General features: G+C 44.5%; 1 long non-coding RNA gene across 2 annotated transcripts in view; it reads right to left on the bottom strand.

The window, feature by feature from the left end:
• Positions 1 to 23,020, bottom strand: part of LOC138294193 (uncharacterized) — a 40,877-nt gene extending 17,857 nt beyond the window's left edge. The window contains exons 1-3 of one of the 2 annotated variants that reach the window (XR_011203256.1): positions 22,936 to 23,020; positions 14,297 to 14,367; positions 1,647 to 1,741 (exon numbers count right to left, since the gene is read on the bottom strand). This is a non-coding gene — a long non-coding RNA (uncharacterized lncRNA). The remainder of the gene's footprint in view (positions 1 to 1,646; positions 1,742 to 14,296; positions 14,368 to 22,935) is intronic. The other variant, XR_011203257.1, reaches the window with a different exon arrangement.
• Between the last annotated feature and the right edge of the window lie 857 nt (positions 23,021 to 23,877).

Here is a 23,877-nt window from a genome sequence, read left to right as displayed (position 1 = left end):
AAAAAAATTCAATATCTGTAGATGAGTGCAAAATGCAAGCTCTGTACACCACAATTCTGCTAACACAAGAAAAAATACAAAATGCACTTAATTGATACTTTTCAGTAAAACACAATTAATATGCAAATTTAATCATTCAACATTAATAAGTATCAGTATGAGTAATGCATTTCATATACATTTGAAAAGGGTTGCTATTGCATTGCATTAAGTATAACAGAAAACTTAATTTTCTCACTTGCACATATTTTTTAAGTCATTAATCTTTCATTAAACACAAGAAATCTAATATACTTTCTACGTGGGCTATTAGTTTAGAGCCTAAATTTAATTCTAATATAAACTTTGACTTTCTAGCGTGTGATTTAATTAAAAAGGCACTTATGTCGAACTTAGAAATGCAAGCAAATTGCACATTTAAAATGCGTCAGTGCAGCTTTCTACATTAGTTTTTCCACTCTTTACTTTCAAAACTTAAACTTGTCACAGTTTTATGACTTTAGTGACACAAGGGGCAGTGCTAAAATGTAGGCTGTATCAGTTCAATGAACATTGGAAGGGCCATGGAGTCTTTTGACATTCATTTTTCCTGTCTGGCATCGCCATGCACAAACTCTCTGGGACATTTCCTTTTCTTTCTGAGACACAACCTCCTACTTTATGCGGCTTGTTTCTGAGGAAGAAACAAATCATGCCAAGTGGGCTACCATGACATGGTGCCCTGCCTTTCAAGCATTTTTATTGAATATGCTACTGCTGAATTTCTGGGAGCAGTTTTAACGAAAAAGGCCGACCACTGGTGATGTGAAGTCCAGACACAAACGACTGCGGGGAAGGAAGGCAGTGCCTCTACCAACCATGTGCACTAGCAGCCCATCTGCATAGCTCTAATTGCCTCTATAAGTCGGGTGGGAGGCTTTCTTCTGATCATGTGGTGCACCATCAGCTCCTCTCTGTCTAGAAGCCTACCTCTTACAGAGAAGCATAATTTTAATGGTATGGGCGAACTTAGAATACCACAGAGTGGGTCGAAATGGCCCATCTAAATTGATGTTCAGACAAAGGCATCATCTGGTGGGGATACTGATAGAGTCTGTGGATTTCATTGACACTGTAGAAATGTCATTATGACTATATCATTTACACTGGACATAGGACCATGCTGCACTGCAAAGGAAACTCCCAGGCAATCTAAGTACGAGTAACCACTGATACATCTAGGTGTTCATTTAATTTGAGATTAATTCTAGATAATTGCGAATGCTATAGGATGCAAGAAGGAAATAAGGACAACATAATTGAAATTCCTTACAAAGCATTGTCTTCAGAAGAGTGTGAATGAAAAGGGATGCTCTAGTGCAAATGATGTCATTGCTGATTTTCACAGTTTTAGTCAAGGTTCAAAGCAAATTACATCACATGTGGATAGTTTATGACCAAAATGCTGGGAAAAAGTGAAAATTCTTGATGTAAAAGCTGCATGCCATATATCACACTTCCTGTGCAACCTGATTATTTTACTCATAAGATTATAATGAGAATAAAGTGTGACGAAGAAGAGCGTAACCTTAGTAGACACATATGTCAGATGGTAATAGTTAAAAGACTTTTTGGGCACATTAAAAGTATTTAGAAGTAATGCTTACATATTCTGCATATGGTAAACTGAGAAGGATGGAATGCCAATGTCCATCAGGCCATGTTCGTTTAGGGGAGTCAACCCAAAGAGCAATTTGATCAACTGAAGAAAATAAGGAAAATAGCATGATTCCCATTGGCCATTTTGACCTCAGAATAAAATCCCATAAAGTCCCTCACAATTACATACTGCATTGAATACCTTTATTTAATCTAAATGATATTTAATTCAGAATGGCAAGGGTAATGTTAATAACCAACTGCAATGCCTTAAATCGCCACCTGCAGTCATGAAATTTTAACACCATACTTCAAAACAAATCTCAATGCATGGCAACAATGACTGTGAAGAGGCATGGTCCATTGTTAAACCAATGTGGCCAACTCCATTGAAATATTAAAGGTACCAGTGAGGAAGGATCCATGACTCTGTCAATTGGTATGAAGACGCAAGAATTGAAAGCTACATAGGCAGCTGTAGGGCAGGAATGTTTTAGCCTCCAGGAAATCATTGGCATTTATGTCCTGCCATATGACTTATTTCTACCCCTGCCTCGTATTACCTACTCTAATTCTCTCCTCGTGGTGAAAGGGATTTTTGGATGAGAGAACAGTCTTTCCAGTTAATCACACACTCCCCTTCCTGGTGTTTCTAGAGAAGGCACAGCTCTCCGGTCTGCCTTCATTTTGTGGTGTTTTGTAGAGAGCGCAGTGCTTTAAATCCTGATTCAAGTCTCTCCATCCCCCTACTGTTTAAGATACTGCCAATGATAGATCAGTCAGATGAGAAAGGGGGGTAGCTATTGAAATCATCATCAAACCAAGAATTTAAGTAGTTAGTATGATCATATTCCTTGTGCAAACAACATTATTTAGCATCTTCCTTGGAGGCAGAGGTAAAAAGGGCTTTCCTCACTGGGAAATTGTACTGAGTCTCTTCCTACACTCAAAGGTTACCTACCCTGCACTGGCAGATGTAGCTCACACCAAGGCCTGCCTCTACTTGCTTCCTAGTCAGCTTTGCTCCAAACCCAGGAGGGAAGGGAGCTATACCAGAACTGGTTTGGAGTGACCACCAGGAAGGGTTTGACTATTATCATAGCCATACTTCTGGGTCGGGGCAGGGAGCTCTGACTAGGGGATGAAGATTGCTGACATGTTGGATTTAGGTGGGGAAGGTCACTGTGGGAAGGTTCACAGACACACAGGAAGTACGGCAAAGGTCATTAGGATCGAATGTTGGAATATTTGTTCCATTGGTTAGCGAGTGTTGCGATGTTCCCCCACCCACAGGCTGGCACAGAACATAAAAGTGATATCCCCAGTTCCACTCTCAGAACACTGATAGACCTGTGGAGAATCAGTAGAAGGACTTCCCTGCTCTCTGAAGCACCTGAAGAAAGACTGGACTGCTTGCTTTGAACCCAGGACCCCAGAAGTGACTCCAAGGGACAGTTGACTGACCTCCTGATTGAGATACAGAACACAACAAGCTTGCAGGGCCCTTTTTCTGCAACTGCCCAGCTAACCAGCTCCAACTAGACCTGCCCTGGACCCTTCTGCTGGCCTCTGAGGCAGTGAGTTCTAAGCCCCAAGTGTTGCCTCCCATGTCCTGGGCCCATGGCTGGTGTTAGAGTGTACTCCTCATGTCCAAAGTACAAATTCTGGGACTTAGAAACTTTTTGCTAACTTTTCCCTCAAAGAACCTGTGGGAGACCAGGAACCCAGTCAAACCAAAGCAATCAATGTTGAATGGCTGTTCATATTCAATTTGCTAGTCTGCCCTGCTGAAGGAGATGTGACTCACAGAAAAGTTTCTAAGTCCAAATGCATAGGGTTTCTGCGGGACCGATGCTGAGCAGCAGCCCATCAAACTCAAGTCCTTCCTGGAAACAGACTTTGAACTTCACCTGCTTGCAGCTTTCGTGCCTTCATCAATGACTTTGCCAGAACCTTTCTGTTTAGGAACTCATTGTGGTCGAGCCCTGCATAGGATCTAGCTTCCAGCTTTCTCCACCAACAACTCATCGACAACCACATTTCTAAGTCTGAAAGTAAACCTTTCTCTGGAATGAACTTGGTCCCTGTATTCGACCCACACTCCATCACAGTCAGTGTTAACTTTTGACTTTGACCTGCTCTAGTGTGACCAGATAACAGCAGTTGGCACTTTATGCAAACTTTAAAAAGTTAGATCTACGGTTCTTCTGATTGGAGTTTTGTCATATTGGTGTCTTTTTATTTATTAAAACATTCTCTATTTTCCTAAATTGGGTTGGCATTATTTTTGTATTGTGTTATCACTTTTTTGTTACTGTTTGAGTGCTGCATAAATACTTTACACATTGCCTCTCAACAAATAATTACATTTCTTAAAAAGTCCAACCAGGACGCCAGCATGGCCATCACCATAGGTGAACACAGTGGGATATTTTGTCACTTCTTATAATAGAGGACTTACATTCTTGGTACGACATTTAGAAAACAGTGCTTCACAGGTACCGACATTGGCTGATCATCATGATCATTTGATAAGTACACTAGTTGGTGTGCAAGACGGTTTAAAAGACATAGCCCTCTCGCAGTCATAGCAACATGACCTGTAGATGGTTTACGCCTGATCCTTCTGCCAGCTCATATAAAATCTTTGATGTGTTTGTTTTGTGGTTTGTAGGAACACTTTGGAAATCTGAAGTGGTGGCATTCGTAACACATAGCCGAGTTGGAGGGCCATCATCACCTCTGCCATTTGTACTCTACCCCACATTGAAAGGTGCAACAAGGACAATTTAAGGAAGCCATTGTCAGTTTATTTTTTTATAACTCTATTTTATTGAGTTTAATATGCATAACAAAACAAAAGTGCAGTTCTTATCATTGTGAGATGTCACAATATCTGTATATCCCATGATTGGAGGACAAAGGACATATACAGACAGATATATGAAGCAAAACCTAGCATTACAGTAGTAGATACCTCCAGCCTCCCCTACCCAAGGACATCCTTTTGTAACCAATTAATTTATATACAATGGTTACCAGCATTGCAACATCCCCACAGTTGGTTGTCACCTTTTATGACCATCATAACATTCCATTAGTCACCATCATCATCAGTGCTCCAGTCAGAACTAGACCCCTCCATACCTGTGAAGCGTTCCAATAGTGTTCCCCAGCCAATTAAGTCCGCCAGTGTCCTCTCCTCCCTGCGTGTTATCTTCAGCAGCACCCCATTCCAGTACATCACGGATCCAGTAAGAAATGGATGGGCTCCGAGTACTCATCCAGGCTATAGCCACCCTACACTTAGCCAGCACCAGAGCGAGTTGCGCAAGTTTATATGAGATGCGCCTACCCCGTGGTCTCCGCACTACACCTAAAAGGCAGGTCAGAGGTGTCGCTTTGAGCCCCAAACCCATGATCCTATCTACCCTTCGAACCACCTCCCACCAAAATCGCTGCACCTGCCTACAGGACCAAACCAAATAGAGAAAGGAGGCACTTATCTCCCCACATCTAGGACACCCAGCTCTTTAGTCGGGTCAATCTTATTAAGGCGAGCAGGTGCCACAGCCTCCCTCCCCATCATTGAGAGAGGTAGCTTATTTTAAAATGAAACTGAACGCTCCAGAACAGTCACCACCCGTTCTACATTATGAGTCACATGTGCCACCACAGTATGAGTGACCCAGATACCCAGGTATCTGAAACTTTCGAGCTCCCATCTGAGCCCCAACACCGGCAAATCCTTCAACGGGGCACCACATAATGACCCTAAAGGAAACAGAAGTGACTTCTTTCTATTTACCTAAAGACCAGATATAGCCCCAAAGTCCTCTAGCAACCGCAACAACAAGGGCACTGAAACACATGGCTCTCGAAGGTATATCAACACATCATCGGTGTATAAAGAGACAATATGGGTAACCTGTCCTACCCGAACTCCCCAGGACACCGAGTCCTCTCGAAGCCAGACCGCCAGTGGCTCCACTGCTAAGGTGAAAAGAAGCAGTGACAGTGGGCACCCCTGCCTGGTTCCCCTGCCAATCACCCAGGATTCCAAAAGTTCCCCGCTCACAAGTGCAGAATGAGCAGTGTACAGCAAATGAACCCAAGCACAAAAATGGGGGCCAAATCCCATTCCTCGCAGCACCGCCAGTAAGTAGCCTCACTCCACTGTATCAAAAGACTTCTCTCTGTCCAAAGATGCTAGCACCAAGTCGTCCTTCGCCCCCATGGTTTCACGCACAACATGGGCCAAACGACGTAAGTTATAAGTCGTACTACGACCAGATATAAAACCACATTGATCATCATGCACCAAGCCCCGAATCACTCCAAGTAACAGAGTAGCTAACATTTTACACAGAATCTTGACATCACTATTCAGCATGGTGAGCAGGCGATAAGAGGAGGGGTTACCAGGATCCCCCTCAGGCTTAAGGATTAAGCAGACGACGCCTTGACGCATGGTCTCTGGCAAGATACCCCGCTCCCCGGCCTTCTCAACACCACCAACAGCCTCTATCGTAAATGAAGAGAAAATGTTTGATATAGCTGAATCGGGAATCCATCTCCGCCCGGCGATTTCGATTTCGACAATGCCTCTACTGCTGCACTCACTTCCTCTACAGTTATCTCAGCCTCTAGACACTCCATACTCTCCAACTCCAGCCGCGGAAGTTGCATCCACTCCAGAAACTCTCCCAAGTCAACATCTAGGACTGGTGCGCCAGCACTGGACACGGCCTGCAAATACTCCACTAAGACCTGAAAGATATCCCAGCGATTAGTGATCTGCACACCATCCGTATTCCTACTACGTAGAATGGGAGGAGATTCAACTTCCTGCTTGAGGATCCACTCCAGTAATTTAGCAGACATATCTTCCTCCCTGTGAAGGTACTGTCTATACGATCTAAGTGTGACCTTATCTAGCGTTTCCCATGAGCTACCAACCTTCTTATAGAATCAGAGCTGCTCTTGTTCTATCTCCCTCGTTATTGGTGTCTGGTGCTGCAACACTTCCAGCTCACCCTCCCAATCAGTAAGTTCCTGTTCCAGTTGTTTGCTCACCCCACAGGCAGTGCCTATACAAACTCCTCTCAGTACAGCCTTCATGGCTACCCACTCCATACACCTAGAGTTGGTTGTGCCCCAATTCAAGTCCATGTAGGCCTTAAGGGCAACCGCCATTTTATCACTACAGCCAGCATCCATGAGGAAATTCGTAGGCATGCGCCAACTGCATGTCACCCTGGTGTCAGATCCACACAGCACTTGCATCAATACCGGTGCATGGTCAGACAAAAACCACCCCAGATGCTTAACATCCAACACATGTGAACAAGTCAGTCCAACCAGGCGGAAACGGTGCAGCTGACTATGGGGCTCATTCTGAGCCCGGCGGGCGGCGGGCGCCACCCGCCTGGAGGGAGCCGCCAAATGACCGCACCGCGGTCATAAGACCGCGGCGGCCATTCAGACATTTCCTCTGGGCTGGCGGGCGCTCTCCAAAAGAGCGCCCGCCGGCCCAGAGGAAATGCCCCTGCAACGAGGACGCCGGCTCAGAATTGAGCCGGCGTAGTTGCAGGGGTGCGACGGGTGCAGTTTGCACCCGTCGCGTATTTCAGTGTCTGCATTGCAGACACTGAAATACACAGTGGGGCCCTCTTACGGGGGCCCCTGCAGTGCCCATGCCATTGGCATGGGCACTGCAGGGGCCCCCAGGGGCCCCGCGGCACCCCCTACCGCCATCCTGTTCCTGGCGGGAGACCCGCCAGGAACAGGATGGCGGTAGGGGGTGTCAGAATCCCCATGGCTGCGGAGCGCGCTCCGCAGCCATGGAGGATTCCCCCGAGCAGCGGGAAGTCGGCGGGAGACCGCCGACTTTCCGCTTCTGACCGCGGCTGAACCGCTGCGGTCAGAATGCTCGTGGGAGCACCGCCAGCCTGTTGGCGGTGCTCCCGTGGTCGGTGGCCCTGGCGGCCACCGGCCGCCAGGGTCAGAATGACCCCCTATATGTATTATGCGTCTTAGAATGACAGGTTTACTTCCTAATCTCCGGGTACAGTTCCCTCCATGCATCCCAGAGCCCCAGATCGTGCATAACCTCTGTGAGAGATCTCGCCATCAATGGTTTAGTGCCCAATTTAGACGGATAACAGACCTTCTCACCATCCAATATGCAATTGTAATCTCCAGCCCATATTAGAGGAGCGTCAACCCTCTCCCCCAGCAACTCAGGTATATTATCATAGAAAGAGTGATCATCTATGTTGGGTGCATGGGTGTTTAGAATGGTAAGGGGCACCCCATCCAACGTGCCCTGTAGAAGTACATATCTCCCACCCACATCCGCTTCACTATAGACATGTGTGAATGGGACCCCAGGGGCAATCCATATCATCACACCGCTTGCATACAAGGAAAAGGACGAGGAGAACACCTGAACCCGCCACTTCTTAGCCAGTTTTTGCGATTTTTCCTCTGTCATGTGAGTTTCCTGGAGACAAGCTATATGAACCTCATGTCATCTCAGGAAGGAGTCCACCCTATAGCGTGCAGTGTACCTCTTCAGTCCCCTAATATTCCACGTCAGTGTATTGATCTGTTGACCCATTTTAAGGCTTCATATCTTCTGTCCCCTTTTCACCTCCTCCCCCACCTCCCTCCCATAAAGAGAAGACAAGACAAGTCCTTTCTTCATATCCCACACACAGCCATGCACTGCTGCCGTAAACATCAAACACATGCAAACCTGCACAAACTTGGTAACCCCAAACCCCTATGCCCACCCCGGATAAACAGTAAAACAGACATATCAAAACATACTGTATATCCATATGTGTAAATGCTGCCAAGACAACAGCCTACGCCCCAACACCCCAGAACCCTACCACCACAGTGGAAGTAACCACCTCCCACCCAAATACAAAATATGCTGTGCCTATAAACCTAACCAATCATATTCTAAGAAAAGCACTGCCCCCCATCGTATAATACAGATTCATGAAGTGCCCATTTGGATCCATATACATTGTGATCCCAATACTCCTTACTAATCAAGGCATGCGCCTCAGACCTGAGCACAGACCCCCCAGTGGTATTCCTGATAGCAGCATCCACTAAAGGTCAACAAAATCAAGTGTCAACAGAAATCATTTCCACTCCCTGATCAGACGCCACAGTAAGTTCAGCAGCCAGGTCAGGAACCACAACAGCCATAGTTCCATCCTGCTGAATTTCAGTTCTGCTGTCAGAATCGAAACTCCTTTGTGTAGAAACCTGCATCTGGCTCTGTCCACACTTCCTCCAGTCTGTGCCATCCACACCAGAAGCACGAGCAGCCCCCAGACCAGACCAGCCAGATCGGCCCGGGCCAACTTTGTCCCACAGCTCCAGCCATCTCCAGACCTCCTCAGGACATTCAATAAAATGTGACTTGCTCCCGGACAGCACCTTCAAGCGTGCCGGATACAATAACATATATTCGATGTTATTGGAACGAAGCTTGGCCTTAACCTCCAAAAAACCCTTTCTAGAGGTCTGGACCTTGTTCGTGTAGTCCGAATAAATGGAGAATTTGCAATTCTCAAACACAGCCTTGTCAGTTTCACGAGCAGTCCGCAGGATACAGTCCCTATCTTTCTAGTTCAAAAAGCTTGCAATGATGACCCTTGGAGGAGCGCCGGGCTTAGGAGGCGCAACCAGAGCCCTGCGTGCACGCTCCACCACAAATACCTGAAATAACCTCTCAGATTGCAATATATCTCTGATCCAGCGCTCCACGAAACCCTCTGCTGTGGAACTCTCCGCACGTTCTGGAAACTCAAGGAGGTGCACGTTGTTCCGTTGGGATCTGCCCTCAGAGTCCTCCAATCTCACCTCCAACATCCAAACCGTGGAAGTGACATGTGCTATCTTTTTTCGTAAAGCGCCGACCTCAGTCTGCAAGTCCACTATAGTCCCCTTCACCACTTTGACCTTGTAAAATACTTTGCGGAGGTCTGCTCGGAAAAGGTTCACCTCCACAGCCACCGTTTCTATCTTAACCTCAAGAGCTACCCTAGAGCTCTGTATAGCAGCCAAACATTCACCATGCAAGGGTTCCTCTGCAGCAGCCGGTGTGCCCAGGACCTCTACAGGCCCTCCCATATGAGTCTGGCGCTGCGGCAATGGGGAAGGCGTAGTGTATTGATCCATAGTGTTCCCGTGCGACACAGTAGGTTGCTGATGCCGCCCCATTTCACCATCAACTTAGAAATAATAGGATGTATCACCACCGTACCTGACTCAGAGGGGCAGAGATGAAGCACTGTTGAGCTGCAACACCCTTCAAATAATGCAAGTCAATCAGCTGGCCCCAAGTAACCACAACACCGGGCCACTATAATGTCCATGTGTCCGTGCCACTAGCCCAGACCTCACGTGACTCAGACGTGTTAGATATATGCTGCGTTGCAGGTCCGACACTCCTCCACAGAATTGTGCCACACCCGACCCGCAGAAACACTCCACCAGTGCAGGACACACACACGCCAATTCTCCAAAAGGTGACCTCTGTCGTCTCACCTCCAGCGAGTGCCATAGTCCACCGGGCTGACCCCAGCCACTCCACAGCAGCCCAAAACAAACTATTCCCTGCTGGGCACCCGGGACACCACTCCTCACCATCCTCAGATGCTGCCCCCAGACCCTGATCTCTGGCCGATTACCATTGCAGGGGGAAGCAGGTCAGGCCCCCTCCACAGCAGCGCAGCGGGGAACACCAGGCTCCATCGACCCCAGTCATGGATCCACTCACTCCTGGGGAGCCCAGGCTCCAGACTGGGAAGAAAGTCTGGCTGGGAAGGCCGATCCAAAGCCTTCCCTACACTCCGCCCGGCCATCTCCACGTGGCTCAGGCCCTGCCTCCTCACGCCGGTGAAGTGGGGCTCACCGGAGTCCCAAAGCGGGATATGGGCCTACCAGGTAGGCCAGAGCAGTGCCCCTACCCGACTTAGGCACCCCACGACTTAGGCACCCCAGGATTCCTTCAGGATCGGGCCGGGGTGGTGGGAGCTCACGTGAAGCCCGTCCCTCTGGCCATCTTGCTTGGCTACGCCCCCGCCATTGTCAGTTTTTAGTGATTAGCAGCTGCATGTTGTCCATGACCATGTCCTCCAAACTTGTAGTAATTAGGATACCAAAATATTTTAGCTTGGAGGTCTTCCATGTAAACCTCTATTTATTGGCCTCTAGTCGAATTGGGTATTTTGTCAGTAGTAGTGCCTCACTTTTGCCCCAGTTAATCCTATACTCTGAGACTACTGAGAAGGCTTTGATCAAGGACATTAGATGTGGTTTTGGCACATCTGGGCATCACCTGGATATAGCATCACTTTCATTTGTCCTGCAGTGGTCTCTATCACCCCATATCAGATCAACTTGCCTGATGGCAGCCAATAGTGGCTCCTGGGCTAGTAGGAATAGGAGAAGGGAAAGAGAGCATCCCTATCTGTTCCTCGATAAATCAGGAAGGACAGGGACATATGGCCACCAAAATCAATTTGTGCATCCAGGCCACTAAACATCCATTTCATTTTAGCTGGGAAATTTAATTCTGTTTCCACTCTTTTGAGTATTTGGACTAGATATTGCCACTCAACCCTATCAAATGCGTTTTCCGTGTCAAGAGTTAGTAGGATCTTTTTCTCAAAGTTGCTTTTCATCTGTCATTGCACATTGGCCAATAAATGCATATAGTCCCGTGATGAGCGGCCAGGTACAAAGCCCACCTGAGACTTGTGGATAAGGCTTGTTCTAACCCTTTCAACCAGCTTGCTGGAACCTTGGCCAGCACTTTCATGTCAGTGTTGATTAATGAAATAGGTTGATAGCTGGCACACTAGGTGGGGTAGGGGGTAGGTCCTTATCTGCCTTTAATATGAGACTTACTATCTCCTTATTGTATTAAGTCCTTAATCTGCCTGCCTCTTCTGCTGCCATAAAGGCTTTGTATAGCAGGGGAATTATGGTCAATTTGTTAATTTTGTAAAACTCATTTGGAAACCCATTGTCACACGGGGTTTTATTGTATGGTAATTCTGAAATGAATTCATAGAGCACTTTTAGGATATTCCTCCCTCCAGTAACCTTCAACTTTCATCTGAGAGAGTGGAGAGGTGTATCCCTTCCAGGAATGCCGATTCAGTATTAATATCATTTGGACTTTCTGATCGTTACATGTTGCCTAGGAAATGGGCACAAGTATCCTCTATCTCTACTTGATACATGACTAAGGAGCCACTACCGTGTCTGGTGTCCAGGTAGTGTTATATTTGTTTGTATTCTATAATGAATTGAAATCATGCACAATAAAACATATCATTACACTTCCCTCTGTCTGATAAATGTATTATATATTGGTATTCAATATTTTGGAGTTATATATGTTCAAGTCAATATAATTGACCTCGACATTGTAACATATAACCAACCAGGAGCTAGGGCAAGGTCAGAAGTCCTTCAGAATGGAATACTGTCCAAATGCTTGGCACATAGCAGTGAAATTTAAACTTTGATTATTTGGTATTTCCTTATTAAAAAGAGTTTTCACCTTATGATATCATCTGTTATTAATTATACACAATTTCTCTCCCTTCTGTGGAAAGGTAGTGAAAAGCAGGTCATAGACATTACAAAAATCCAGTGCCTGTCGGTTTCACTGCTGGGGTCGGTATTGTAGCTGAGGACTGGCCAGCCACTTTTCCTGCCTAATGCTTATAAATAAGCAACACAAAACAAATGGTTTTCCAAATTGCTTTTGCATTCGTGTTGTTCCTGTCTCCTGCAGGGTTGCCACAAGAAAATCTGACCTTCAGGGCTTTGGGGAGGGAGAGGTCGAGGGTCTATTTTTCCTTGGCTCAGAGATTCCAGTAGGTATATGATAAAGACTCTTCAAAATGCAAAACAGTGTATTTTCTTTATAAAGTGATTTTGGCAGAACATTTCACTTTAATGTACTAAATTTGATATCAAGACGGAAGGCTCCTATTATGCTTTTCTTTTCTTGGTAAACTTCAAGAGCAGCAGTCAAGGATAAATAAATAAACTACAAATCCCATGTCTCGAAGGTTACAAGCCAATGGGAAACAAATTGTAGCACCTATTTAGCAACCAATCAGAATAACATATGTAGTATAATGATGTCACTTTACTGTGAACAGCCCTCTTTTCTTGCTGCTCGCAGTCAAGTTAAGTACTACATATATTTTCTATACTTCATTATTGCCCTTTTGGTAATATTTATTGCGGTTATATCGCTATACATATTGTGATATTGGTGCGCTGCATGCTCGTTTCTTTTCTGACTCATTTTCTGAGCCTGCCCGTTACTGCACTACTCACGAGCGTTGTTGCCCTCACGCTCGGTTTCAAATAGCGTTCCTCAGATAGTGGTCACCATCTCTGCCGTTTCTGAGGAACGTCGCCTTCCACTCACCGCTCACTCAAGCAGAAATCGCGCATTATCCAATATTCAATCTAAAAATAATTTGGCGATATTGGTCAGTGGGTTCCCTCACACAAGGTGGAAGACGTGGCTCCTCAAAGGCCTCCTTTTAGGCAGGGGAATATTCACAAAAAAATCAAAAATGGTTGACAAATTCTAAATAAAAATCCAAACGTATTTCTTCTCCTATCGTAATTTCCTCCCTTCCAGATAATGATGATGATTTGGCTGACATGGATTCAGATAATGACAAATCTGACAATGATAACGGAGAGTTCTTATCACCTCCCCCTGTAAAAAAAAAAAAAAAAAAGATCTCTCCACAAGATCTTTCAAAGCCTAAATCTGTCACAGATTCGGAGGGAGTTCCCATGTTTGAATCCAGTCACATTCACCACACAAATTTCACTGAGTGAGTTCCTGCGGATCGTGTTGGGGAGTATGTGGCATCCAGATTACGTTTCCTCTGGATAAACAGACAAGAGCCAAACTGAGATCGGAATGCCCCCGTCCTTCTCTCCCTCAAAAAATTACTATTACTCCTACTTTTGACCCAGCACTCCTTATCTTCTTTTCCAAATTTGGCAAGGATCCCCGCAAGGATGTAGACAAGGCATGGTCTTCATGCCAGGATAAACTATTGGATGTGGTTGGCCCATTTACCCGTATTTTTGACTTGGCTGAGGCGGCCAGGTTAGAAGACACTACAATGGATCCAGAGGAACTTTCTCTTTGGGTCCAACAAGCTTTTTGTTTACTTGGCAATGCCATTTCGGCTCTCACTCATGAACGCAAGAAAGGCCTCCTGTTGAAATTAGACTCAAAATTGGTAAAGTTGGCAATAGTGGACCCTGGTATCAAGGCGGAAGGCCTACTCTTTGGAGATTCCTTTGTGAAAGAGTTAAGCAAATACGTCTCCACCTTTGCTTCCCTAGACAGTGCCCAGAAATCTTTAAACCACATGTTTTCTCAACGGGTTTTTGCCAGGGCTGGCAGAGTGAGGAACCTCTTTGCCTGCCACGGTCACAACAACCAAAGTTCCAGAGCATCCTACAACACCTCCTATCAGGAATTTAAACCTCCATTCTACCCCCAAAGAGATAGAGGCTTTCAAGGCAGAGGATTTAAAGGTTCCAGATACAATAATCAAATGGGTGACCCTACCTTCTGGCCTTCCTCCCGTAGGTGGCCGTCTTCGCTTTTTTCTTCCAAAATGTTTCTCCATCACCGCAGACCTTTGGGTGTTAAACACAGTACAGGGTTATGCTATCGAACTCTACTCAGAACCTTTTCAGTATTCCCTTCCACATTCTCTCCAATTTTCAATAGAGATGTCCAACCACTTTTCAATAGAAGCACAGTCCCTCCTACAGAAACAAACAATCCTCCTTTGTCATCCCGACCCTTCAGGTTTCACCAGTTCCACTTTTCTAGTTCAAAGGAAAAACAAAAAGATGCAACCTGTCATCAACCTCAAACTTTTTAACCATTTTGTAGTCTATCAACATTTCAAAATGAAAACAATTCTTCATCTCAGAAATTCATTACTCCAAAACGTTTGGATGGTTCGGTTGGACTTACAAGATGCATATCATACTGTTCCTATACATCCAAATTACAGGAAATGTCTACAATTTCAGTGGTTAGATCAATGCTTCCATTTTAACTCCCTTCCTTTCGGTCTTTCCTCAGCACCATGGTGCTTTACTAAGATCATGAAACCAGTGGTAGCTCTTCTCAGAGCTGAAGAGGTCAGACTCATAATTTATCTAGACAACATTCTCATAATGAACCAGACTCTTCTCTCTCTTCAATCTCACATCAGTCTAACATGCTCCCTTTTGGCAGACCTAGGTTTTATATTCAACAGAGAAAAATATTTCTTATCTCCTGCCCAACAAATATAATTTTTAGGTTTCTGTTAGAAATTGGGTCTTTGGTTGGCAGTCAGGTTACCCCCTGTCCAAGCAAGGATGCTTACTTCAGTCTGGTAGCTTGGCACTGAGCAGTCAGGCTTTACTTAGAAGGCAATGTGTAAAGTATTTGTGCAATAAATCATGCAATACCACAGTGCAAACACCACAAAAATACACCACACAGGTTTGGAAAAATATAGAATATTGATCCAAGTAGATTAAGGTCAAAACGATCAGGATTTGATAAATACAAGTCAAAATATCACTTTTGTGATGATAAATTGAGTCTTTAGTTCTTAAAAAACAATAAGTGCCTCTTGCAAGCACAAAGTACCTGGTTTGCATCTAAATTATCCGCACAGGACTGCAAAGGAGAAGATGCGTAGAAAACTGGGAGTTTCTCCGGGCTCACACAGATGATGTGTCAGTGCTTTTCCACGCAGCAAGGGCTTTGCGTCAATTGTTGGCATGCAGGCTTGGATCCTCTTCGGGTTGCGGGGTATTTGGATGCCCCGGGGACGATGCGGAAAAATCCTGGGCGTGCAGGATGAAGTCACAGGAGCTGCCTCGATCTATTGGGCGATGCAGGGAAATTTATGTTGCACGGCAGGTGCTTCGTCGATTCCTCTCGCAGGAAGTCGGGCTGCATGGTTCCAGCTTGACGATGCATCGATCCGGTGGGCTATGCGTCGAAGTTCCAGTTGCAACACTGGCACTGTGTCGATCTCCACTCAGGGAGCAGGGTTGCGTAGATCCTGGTCCGGCGATGCAGTGATTTTCTCACAGCAGCACAGGCTGTGCGTCGATTCTGGCAGGCTGTGCGTCGATTTTCACTGCACAAGGAGTTCTTTGCAGAGAGGAAGTTTTTTGGTCCTGGGACTTCAAGGAACAGGAGTCAAGCTCAATCCAAGCCCTTGGAGAGCACTTCTCAGCAGAGCCAAAGTGCAGCAAGGAAGCAGGGCAACAGCAGGGCAGCATTCCTTTACCGAAAAGCAGTCAGATGAGTCCTTTGGGCAGCCAGGCAGCTTCTCTGAGCAGGTTGCAGGTTCTGGTTCAGAATTTCTTTCCCAGGAGGTTTCTTGTCCAGAAGTGTCTGAGTTGGTAGGGTCAGGGACCAAGTTTATATACCCAAATGTGCCTTTGAAGCGGGGGAGACTTCAAGGAGTGGTTTAGAAGTGCACAAGGTCCCCTTTCAGTACAATCCTGTCTGCCAGGGTCGCAGCAGGGGGTTTGGCAGTCCATTGTGTGAGGGCAGGCTACTGTCCTTTGAAATGTGAGTCGCAGGCCCTCCACCCTTCCAGCCCAGGAAGACCCATTCAGAATGCAGATGTGTGCAGGTGTGACTGAGCATCCTGTGTTAGTGGTTGTCTGGGTGAAATGCACAAGGGAGCTGTCAACCAGCCCAGACGTGGATTGTAAGGCACAGAATGTTTTAAGTACAGAGAAATGCTCACTTTCTAAAAGTGGGATTCCTAAAATAGTAATATTAAATCCAACTTCACCAGACAGCAGGATTTTGTATTACCATTTTGGCCATACTAAATAAGACCCCGTTACCCCTTTCGGATCAGAATCTACCACTCAAACAGCATATGAGGGTAGCCATAATGCTATCCTATGACAGGCCTCACAGTAGTGGAAAACTAATTTAGGAGTTTTACACTACTAGGACATATAAACTATACAGGTACATGTCCTGCCTTATACCTACATAGCACCCTGCCCTATGGGTTACCTAGGGCCTACCTTAGGGGTGACATATGTAGAAGAAGGGGAGTTTAAGGCTTGGGAAGTACTTTTAAATGCCAAGTCAAAGTGCAGTGAAACTGCACACACAGGCCTTGCAGTGGCAGGCCTGAGACATGATTAAAGGCTACCTATGCTGGTGGCACAACTAGTGCTATGGGCCCACTAGTAGTATTTAAGTTACAGGCCCTGGGCACATGTAGTGCACTTTGCTATGGACTTACAAGTAACTTAAATATACCAATTGGGTATGAGCCAATGTCATCATGTTTTAGGGAGAGCATATGCACTTTAGCACTGATTAGCAGTCAGTCCTAAAACCAGCAAAAATAAGGTCAGAAAAAGAGAAGGAGGAAGGCAAAAAGTTTGGGGGTGACCCTACAGAAAGGCCATTTCCAACAGTTTCCTTATGAATTCGGGATGCCCGCCACCCTTCATCTTCCGTCAGCAAAGGTTAAAACCATAAATTCAGAAATTCTTCAGATTCTTCGCAATTCCCTATTTTCTCACAGGTCTCTAGCACGAATAGTAGGCTTTCTTTCCTCCTCTATTCAAGCTATTTTTCCAGGCCCTCTACATTACACTTCAAAGATTCAAAGTACAACACTTATGTAAGGGTCTAGCGTATTCAGACGTCAACTCTTTAGATCAAGAGTCCCGCATAAACTTCAGTGGTGAATAGACCATGTAGATACCTGGAATGGCAGGACGATCTTTGCATCAGCCCCAGATCTTGTATTAAAATCAGATGCAAGCCGCATGGGTTGGGGCGCTTATTGTGGACTAATATTGACTGGAGATACATGGTCATTAGAGGGGTCCAGATTGTATATCAATTGTTTAGAGATGCTTGCCGGCTCCTTTGCAATCAGAAGCCGTGCTAAAAAACAGAGTTTGTTGTGCCGTTCTTCTCAGATTGGACAACATTTCAGTGGTAAGGTACACAAGCCATTTAGGGGGAACCAAATCCAAACCTCTTGCTAAATTAGCAAAAGGTTTATGGGAATTTTGCCTGTCAAACTAAATTTCAGTTCATGCAGAATATTTCCCAGGAACTCTCAATTCCATGGCAGATTGGCATTTGCAACATCTTCGAGACATCAGTGATTGGAAACTTCATCGCTCTGTATTCCAGTCAATTCAGAACAAATGGGGTACCTTGATGATAGATATTTTCACCTCTCGTCTCAACTCCCAACTTCCTAAATTTTACAGTTGGTACCCAGATCCATTGGCATTGGCCTCAGGTGCCTTTCGCAGGATTGGTCAACTTATCTGAATTATGCCTTTCCTCCCTTTCTCATGATCACCAGGTTACTTATGCAGACACAACAACAAACTGTCCTGGTGCTCATAGCTCCCTTCTGGCAAACACAGCTGTGGTTCCTAACCCTTCTGGAACTGTCCATGGATTTTCCCATTCTTCTCCCTTCTTTTCCAAACCTGTTGTTGGATCCCTTAAATCGTCCTCACAACCTAGTAATATATAATCTTCTTACCCTTTCGGCTTGAAAATTTTGGGAATTCTCAATCTTTCCCACTCATTTTGTCATAAGTTTTATACTACATCAAGAAATCCCGTGCTCCAGGAACTACGAAGGCTTACAAGTCAGCTTGGTCTTTATGGCACGGCTGGTGTAGGGGGAATATGCATTGATCCCTTTTCAGAAAATATAACTTTCATTATTATTTTTTTAGCGACAGTGGCTAGTAAAGGAAAAACGTATTGCACAATCAATTTATACAGGTCAGCGATTTGTTCTAATCATCCTTACATCAATGGAACACCAGTGGGAGAACATCCTTTCATTTGCCGGCTATTAAAGAGAGTAATGTTTTATAATCCCCCTCTTCCTTCATACAGTACTTAATGGGATATAAAAGTTGTTTTTAATCTTTTTCTGTCATGGCCTGATAATACTCTTCTTTCTCTTAAAATGTTATCTGCAAAACTAACAATGTTGTTATGCCTCATTTCCATCAAAACACTTTCTGACGTTAGAGCATTAGACATTTCTTCTTGTCAATTTACTCCAACAAGTGTTTTGTTCACAGTTGTCCGACGTACCAAAACTAATCTCACATCTGTGTTTTACCTTTATTTTCCTGACCATCCCAAACTTTGTGTTGGACAATGTCTAAAGGTTTACGAAGAGAGAACTGTTGATCTAAGAACGTCCTCCGCATCACAGCTCCTTATTTTTTTCAGAAAACCTCTTAATCCAGTGTCTTCCCCCACACTTGCACATTGGGTTAAATGGATCATGTCCTTCGCAGTTATTGATACTTCCATCTTTGGTGCCCATTCTTCCAGGGGAGCTATTGCTTCAAAGGCATTTTGGGCTTGTTGGTCAATGACAATGTGTTTAAAGTATTTTATTGCAAACCTGTTGACAACGTTTTTAGAACTGTGTTTAGTTCCCTTTAAACAAGCATAATAGGAGCCTCTGGTCTTGATAAACAAAGTAGATTTTCCCATTAATTTATGAAGGAAAGTCTTAATTTTATTAAAGGCACAGAGGCGGGTATTATCCCACCACAATGTTTTTAACTTCTTGTTTTTTTCCCACCCTGACAGCGGCTCCAGCTCCTTCACATTCTTGCTCATAATCCTGTTGTCAGTCCTTCTGGATTCAGACATGTTGACACTCCTCCTCCAAACCTTCTTTGCACTCCAGGCGCTTCTACTGACAAGTTACTGTTTCCTGGATTTATGAACTTTTGTCATGAATTATTTTTCTTTTTATGGCCCTGATTATTATGTTGTCCATTTTGCCTTTATTCTGTACTTATTAACATCTCGAGCAAGAAAAGAGGGCTGTTCGCAGTCAAGTGACGCCATTATATGACATATATTATTCTGATTGGTTGTTAAATGGGTACTACGATTTGTTTCCCATTGGCTTGTAATCATCGCCACATGCGATTTGTACTTTATTTATTTATTCTTGACTGCTGCTATTAAATTTGTTGCAAGAAAAGAAAAGCATAATACTCGCCTTTGTGTCTTTAATAAAATTAATACTTTCCGGCATAAATTACATTATACCATATTATTGACTGGCAATTGTTAGAGGTTACAGATTCTACACATGAACTTAGAAACATTTATGCTCCCACCATTACTCTGAAGATGCTACACATGAACCAAGAGGAAAACTGTAATTTGTCACCTATATTTGCTACTACAGATGATGTAACATTATAGTCTTTTTCTTTTGTGCAGCGCATATGACGAACTGATGTTTTTGATACTTTGCTTTTATTTCAAGGTGCTCTCTCTTGTGATGATGAAGGAAAAGAGGCACTGTGAGAAAAGTAATTGTCAAGGATCACCCAATGTCATCAAGGGGAAGGCGAGATTTATGCAAGGTTTCCAGGTTTCATGTTGTGTAATTCAGCCACCACATAAATATGGTTATCTCTTCCCCTCTCCCAATTTTAATCAATGCTCAATGCTTTTGTTTAATTGTTAGAGAAGCAAAATCAGTAAACTATGTTAAAGAAATCCAGGCTAAGCATGTTTTAGAAAGATTGGTGGTGCTAGCATTTGGGTAGGATGATGTTTACTGCAGAAGCTAAAATGAAAACCAGACCACCCAGCCTCGGTAGTGCATTGAGACATTTTGATCCACATAGCTAAAAGTCTTTAGTCATCCTTTCTTGAATTAATTCATCTACCCACTCATCACCATCCAACTATTCATTCTTTGAGTCATGCAGCCCTGTCTGCAATCTCCATCCACCCATTCAATGACCGGACAAGGTTCGATAATGGAAAATGCGTTGTAAAACGTACTTTATTTGCATTTTTTTAAACAAATCTTGGGGTAAGAGAACTCCCCAACCTCCCTTTGCAGTGGTCAGGCTCGCTCGCAACATGCATTATCTGAGCTAGTCAGACAAAGTTTGCTGGGGCTACTTTTAATTCCCAGTCCTGCTAAGAAAACATTTGCATTTGTTCCATGCAGCCTTTAAAATCCTGAACTTTGAGAAAGTCACCCGGTTCCTATATGTTTCTGGAAACAAATACCGAGAGGCACTGCATTCACATTTGGTAGAATAAGCAAAGATCATGTTAATGGGAAAATAATATGGCCCAGATTTCAACAAAGTGCTGCACCAAAACCAGCAAATAGCAGCACTGAGATGCATCACTTTCGAAATGCAGGGAGGCACAGTATTTACAAGAATACAGCGCACCCCTGTGTTTCCCCCTGTGCTGAATTAAGTGGCCTACTCCAATGCAGGCATCCTTGCACCATAATGCAAGGGTGTCTGCATTGAGGGGATAGACTGTTTATGTGCAGGAAGGTGTCCCTTCCTGCACATAAACAATCTACAAAGGCGATTTGGCACTTCTATGTGCTCTGCAAAATACTGCACACATAGAAGTACCAAAGCGTCATTTTGGAATGATTGTGTATGTGCAGGAAGGGACACTTTCTAGCACATAAACAATCATTCATGACCTTTTGCTCCTTCTGTGTGTGCTGCAGAATGCAGCACACATAGAAGGAGCAAAAAACGAGAAGGAATAAAAGTATTCCTACTTGTTGTGCCGTGCTAACACCACGCCTCAGATTTATGCCTTCTTGTAAATCTGGGGCAGCATCAAAAGCAATGGGTGCAGCAGTGGAATGCCCACACCAACACCCATTGCAGGCCCCTCTGACACCGAAAACTGTGTTTTGTAGGGGCCATTTTAATAAGGAGGCGTTACGCTACAAAAAGTGGTTTAATGCCTCCTTGTCAATATGGAGCAGTGAAAAGCACCACGGGAGTGTCATTGAAAGTGATGGTCCGGTGGCGCTAGGGCCTTGTAAATCTGACGCTATGTATAAATAGCAGTCGATGATAAGATCTGAAGGCATATGGGAGCCTGCATTACATTCCAACACTTCATTTTGTTTCACCTTTAATGTGCTGCAGGGACAGCTTTTGATAAGGCGCCATTTTGTTTCATTGTGAGCGATTGTCAGCACTCCATTTTAGACAGTGCTCTCACAGAGCAACAGCCTCGCCAAAACCCAAAGCTGGTAACACATTTTACAGTTCCTCATAGATTTAATGTCAGAGGGAACATTGTCGCAGTTAAAAGCAGCTCAGTTGTTTCCGCAAGGACAATGACATGTTGGATAGCTTTCAGATTTCGTAAGTGTTGAAGGGCAGCAGCAATAGCAAGATGGCAATGTGTCCTGGGCTGGTTATCTATCTGATTGCTTTTCTGAGTGGCTGACCCTTACTGTAAGAGAAACCGAGGGAGGTGGGTCTCGGGCAACCTTTCAGCACCAGGCCTGCTTACTGGAAGCGCGGATAATGGTGACCTCTGTGGGAATGCAGTCTGCGCACAATCACCGTGTGCTGTCACCACCTGGCTGGTCGGGTCGCCCTCATCATTGAGATCTCACCTACACACTCACGCCGCCATTTTACACTCTACACACTTTGTTGGAACCCCTTTCCATCCCCTTTATGCACCGGACAAATGCTTAGCGTAATTATTCTATATATTTCGGCCGTGTTGGAAGCAAGATTTAGAACAATTGCAACAGTAATTAAATGTTGTCCGGCAAAAGTCCTAAAATCGACATCCTGCCACAGTTCAACTTTATCAGGACGATATTTACTCTATTAGCTGATGGGTGTCGTGTTTCTATGTTTCCTATGAAAATTGTAGGAGAGGCGTGGAATACAGTCAATTATTTGAGGAAAGGATAAATTAATATTCAAACTTCAGTTACGTGAGGCGGAGCTTGAAATGCAGAGTCTAACAGACAATTGCACACATTTTTTTTTTTTTAAATCAGCTCAGCAGCAAGGAAACTGACAACTATGACAAAATGTATAGCAAATCTGTTCTGGCTTACTCAAATTCTCAAAAAGAGGCTGCATTTTAAAGTATTGTACATGGTTGAGACACCTGCTGCAGAAATCCTTTTGTGCCCAGCAACTGAGAGGGTATTATAATAGAAGTAAGATAACTCTGGAGGTTATTGCAGTTCTGGGAGAGTTCTGTTTTGTCCAATCACAGTTTTGATTCATAAAGTATCATACTGTTAACAGGAGCGGCTCTTGGTGGTAACGGGCGGGGCGGCGCACACAGGGGGGATTCAAATTAATTTAAAAAAAAATAATTACCTTAATTGTTGCCGTCACGACTGCACTGCTCCTCTCCTCGTCTCTGCCGACAGCCTGCAGGCACAAGCTCCCAGCCTGCCCTGTGGCCAATCTTGGCGCTGCTCAAAACAGCGTCATGATTGGCTGGGAGCGCCCAGCCAGGGCACTCCCAAGCAGACTGGGAGGCTGCGCAGGCTCTCTCCAGCCAGGCAACTGTGTTGCTGGGCTGGACAGAGCCTACTGCGCATGCATGTTTGGCCGGCCTGAGACGGCCGGCCAGACATACATGCGCAGTGAGGGGGAGTGCTGTGCACTTTCCCTCTGTGCTCGTAACAGCCTGTGGTCCTGCCCCTTTTACTAAAAACGATAAGCTGCACCTGACTGGTAATACGTCTGTTGCAAAAAACATCCTGTAACATGCAGATCACAGATTTGTAGATAAGTAAGTGGGGCAATTGCTTTTGACAGTGAGATTATTGTGTTACTTTCGGTTGATGAATTACAGTCCTTCTAGTATAGCACAGTGTTCTATTTACCCGTATCGGACAGCTGCATGCAAACTGTATGTCATAGGTTTAGATCATTATTGTTTTTTTCTCAATCTTTTATTATTCTAAGATTACAAAGAAGGGCTCCTCTTGAAATTAATAAAGTCTTGTTAGTACAGACAACCCCAAACAGTGTGTTATTTTTTATATCATGACTTTGCATTTCTCCAACCTTTTCCTCTTAACATATGTCTACAAGTATGGACAATGTGTGATACCTACACCTTACAACCCTCGTTGTCTTGAGTAACATTTCCTGTACATTCATTTATTCACTTGTAGGATTTATTGTGTGTCTGTGTATGATGTAAAATGCTTTGACACCCTACACTGGGAGGAGTAGGGCTATAAACAGTTAAATAAAAAATAAATTAATACGCACATTTTAAATCATTATTTGTGTAATTACTCATAC

The sequence above is a fragment of the Pleurodeles waltl genome, chromosome 4_2 (genome assembly GCF_031143425.1).
Source record: "Pleurodeles waltl isolate 20211129_DDA chromosome 4_2, aPleWal1.hap1.20221129, whole genome shotgun sequence".
Lineage (NCBI taxonomy): Eukaryota > Metazoa > Chordata > Amphibia > Caudata > Salamandridae > Pleurodeles > Pleurodeles waltl.
This window is presented reverse-complemented; position numbering and strand designations above follow the sequence as displayed.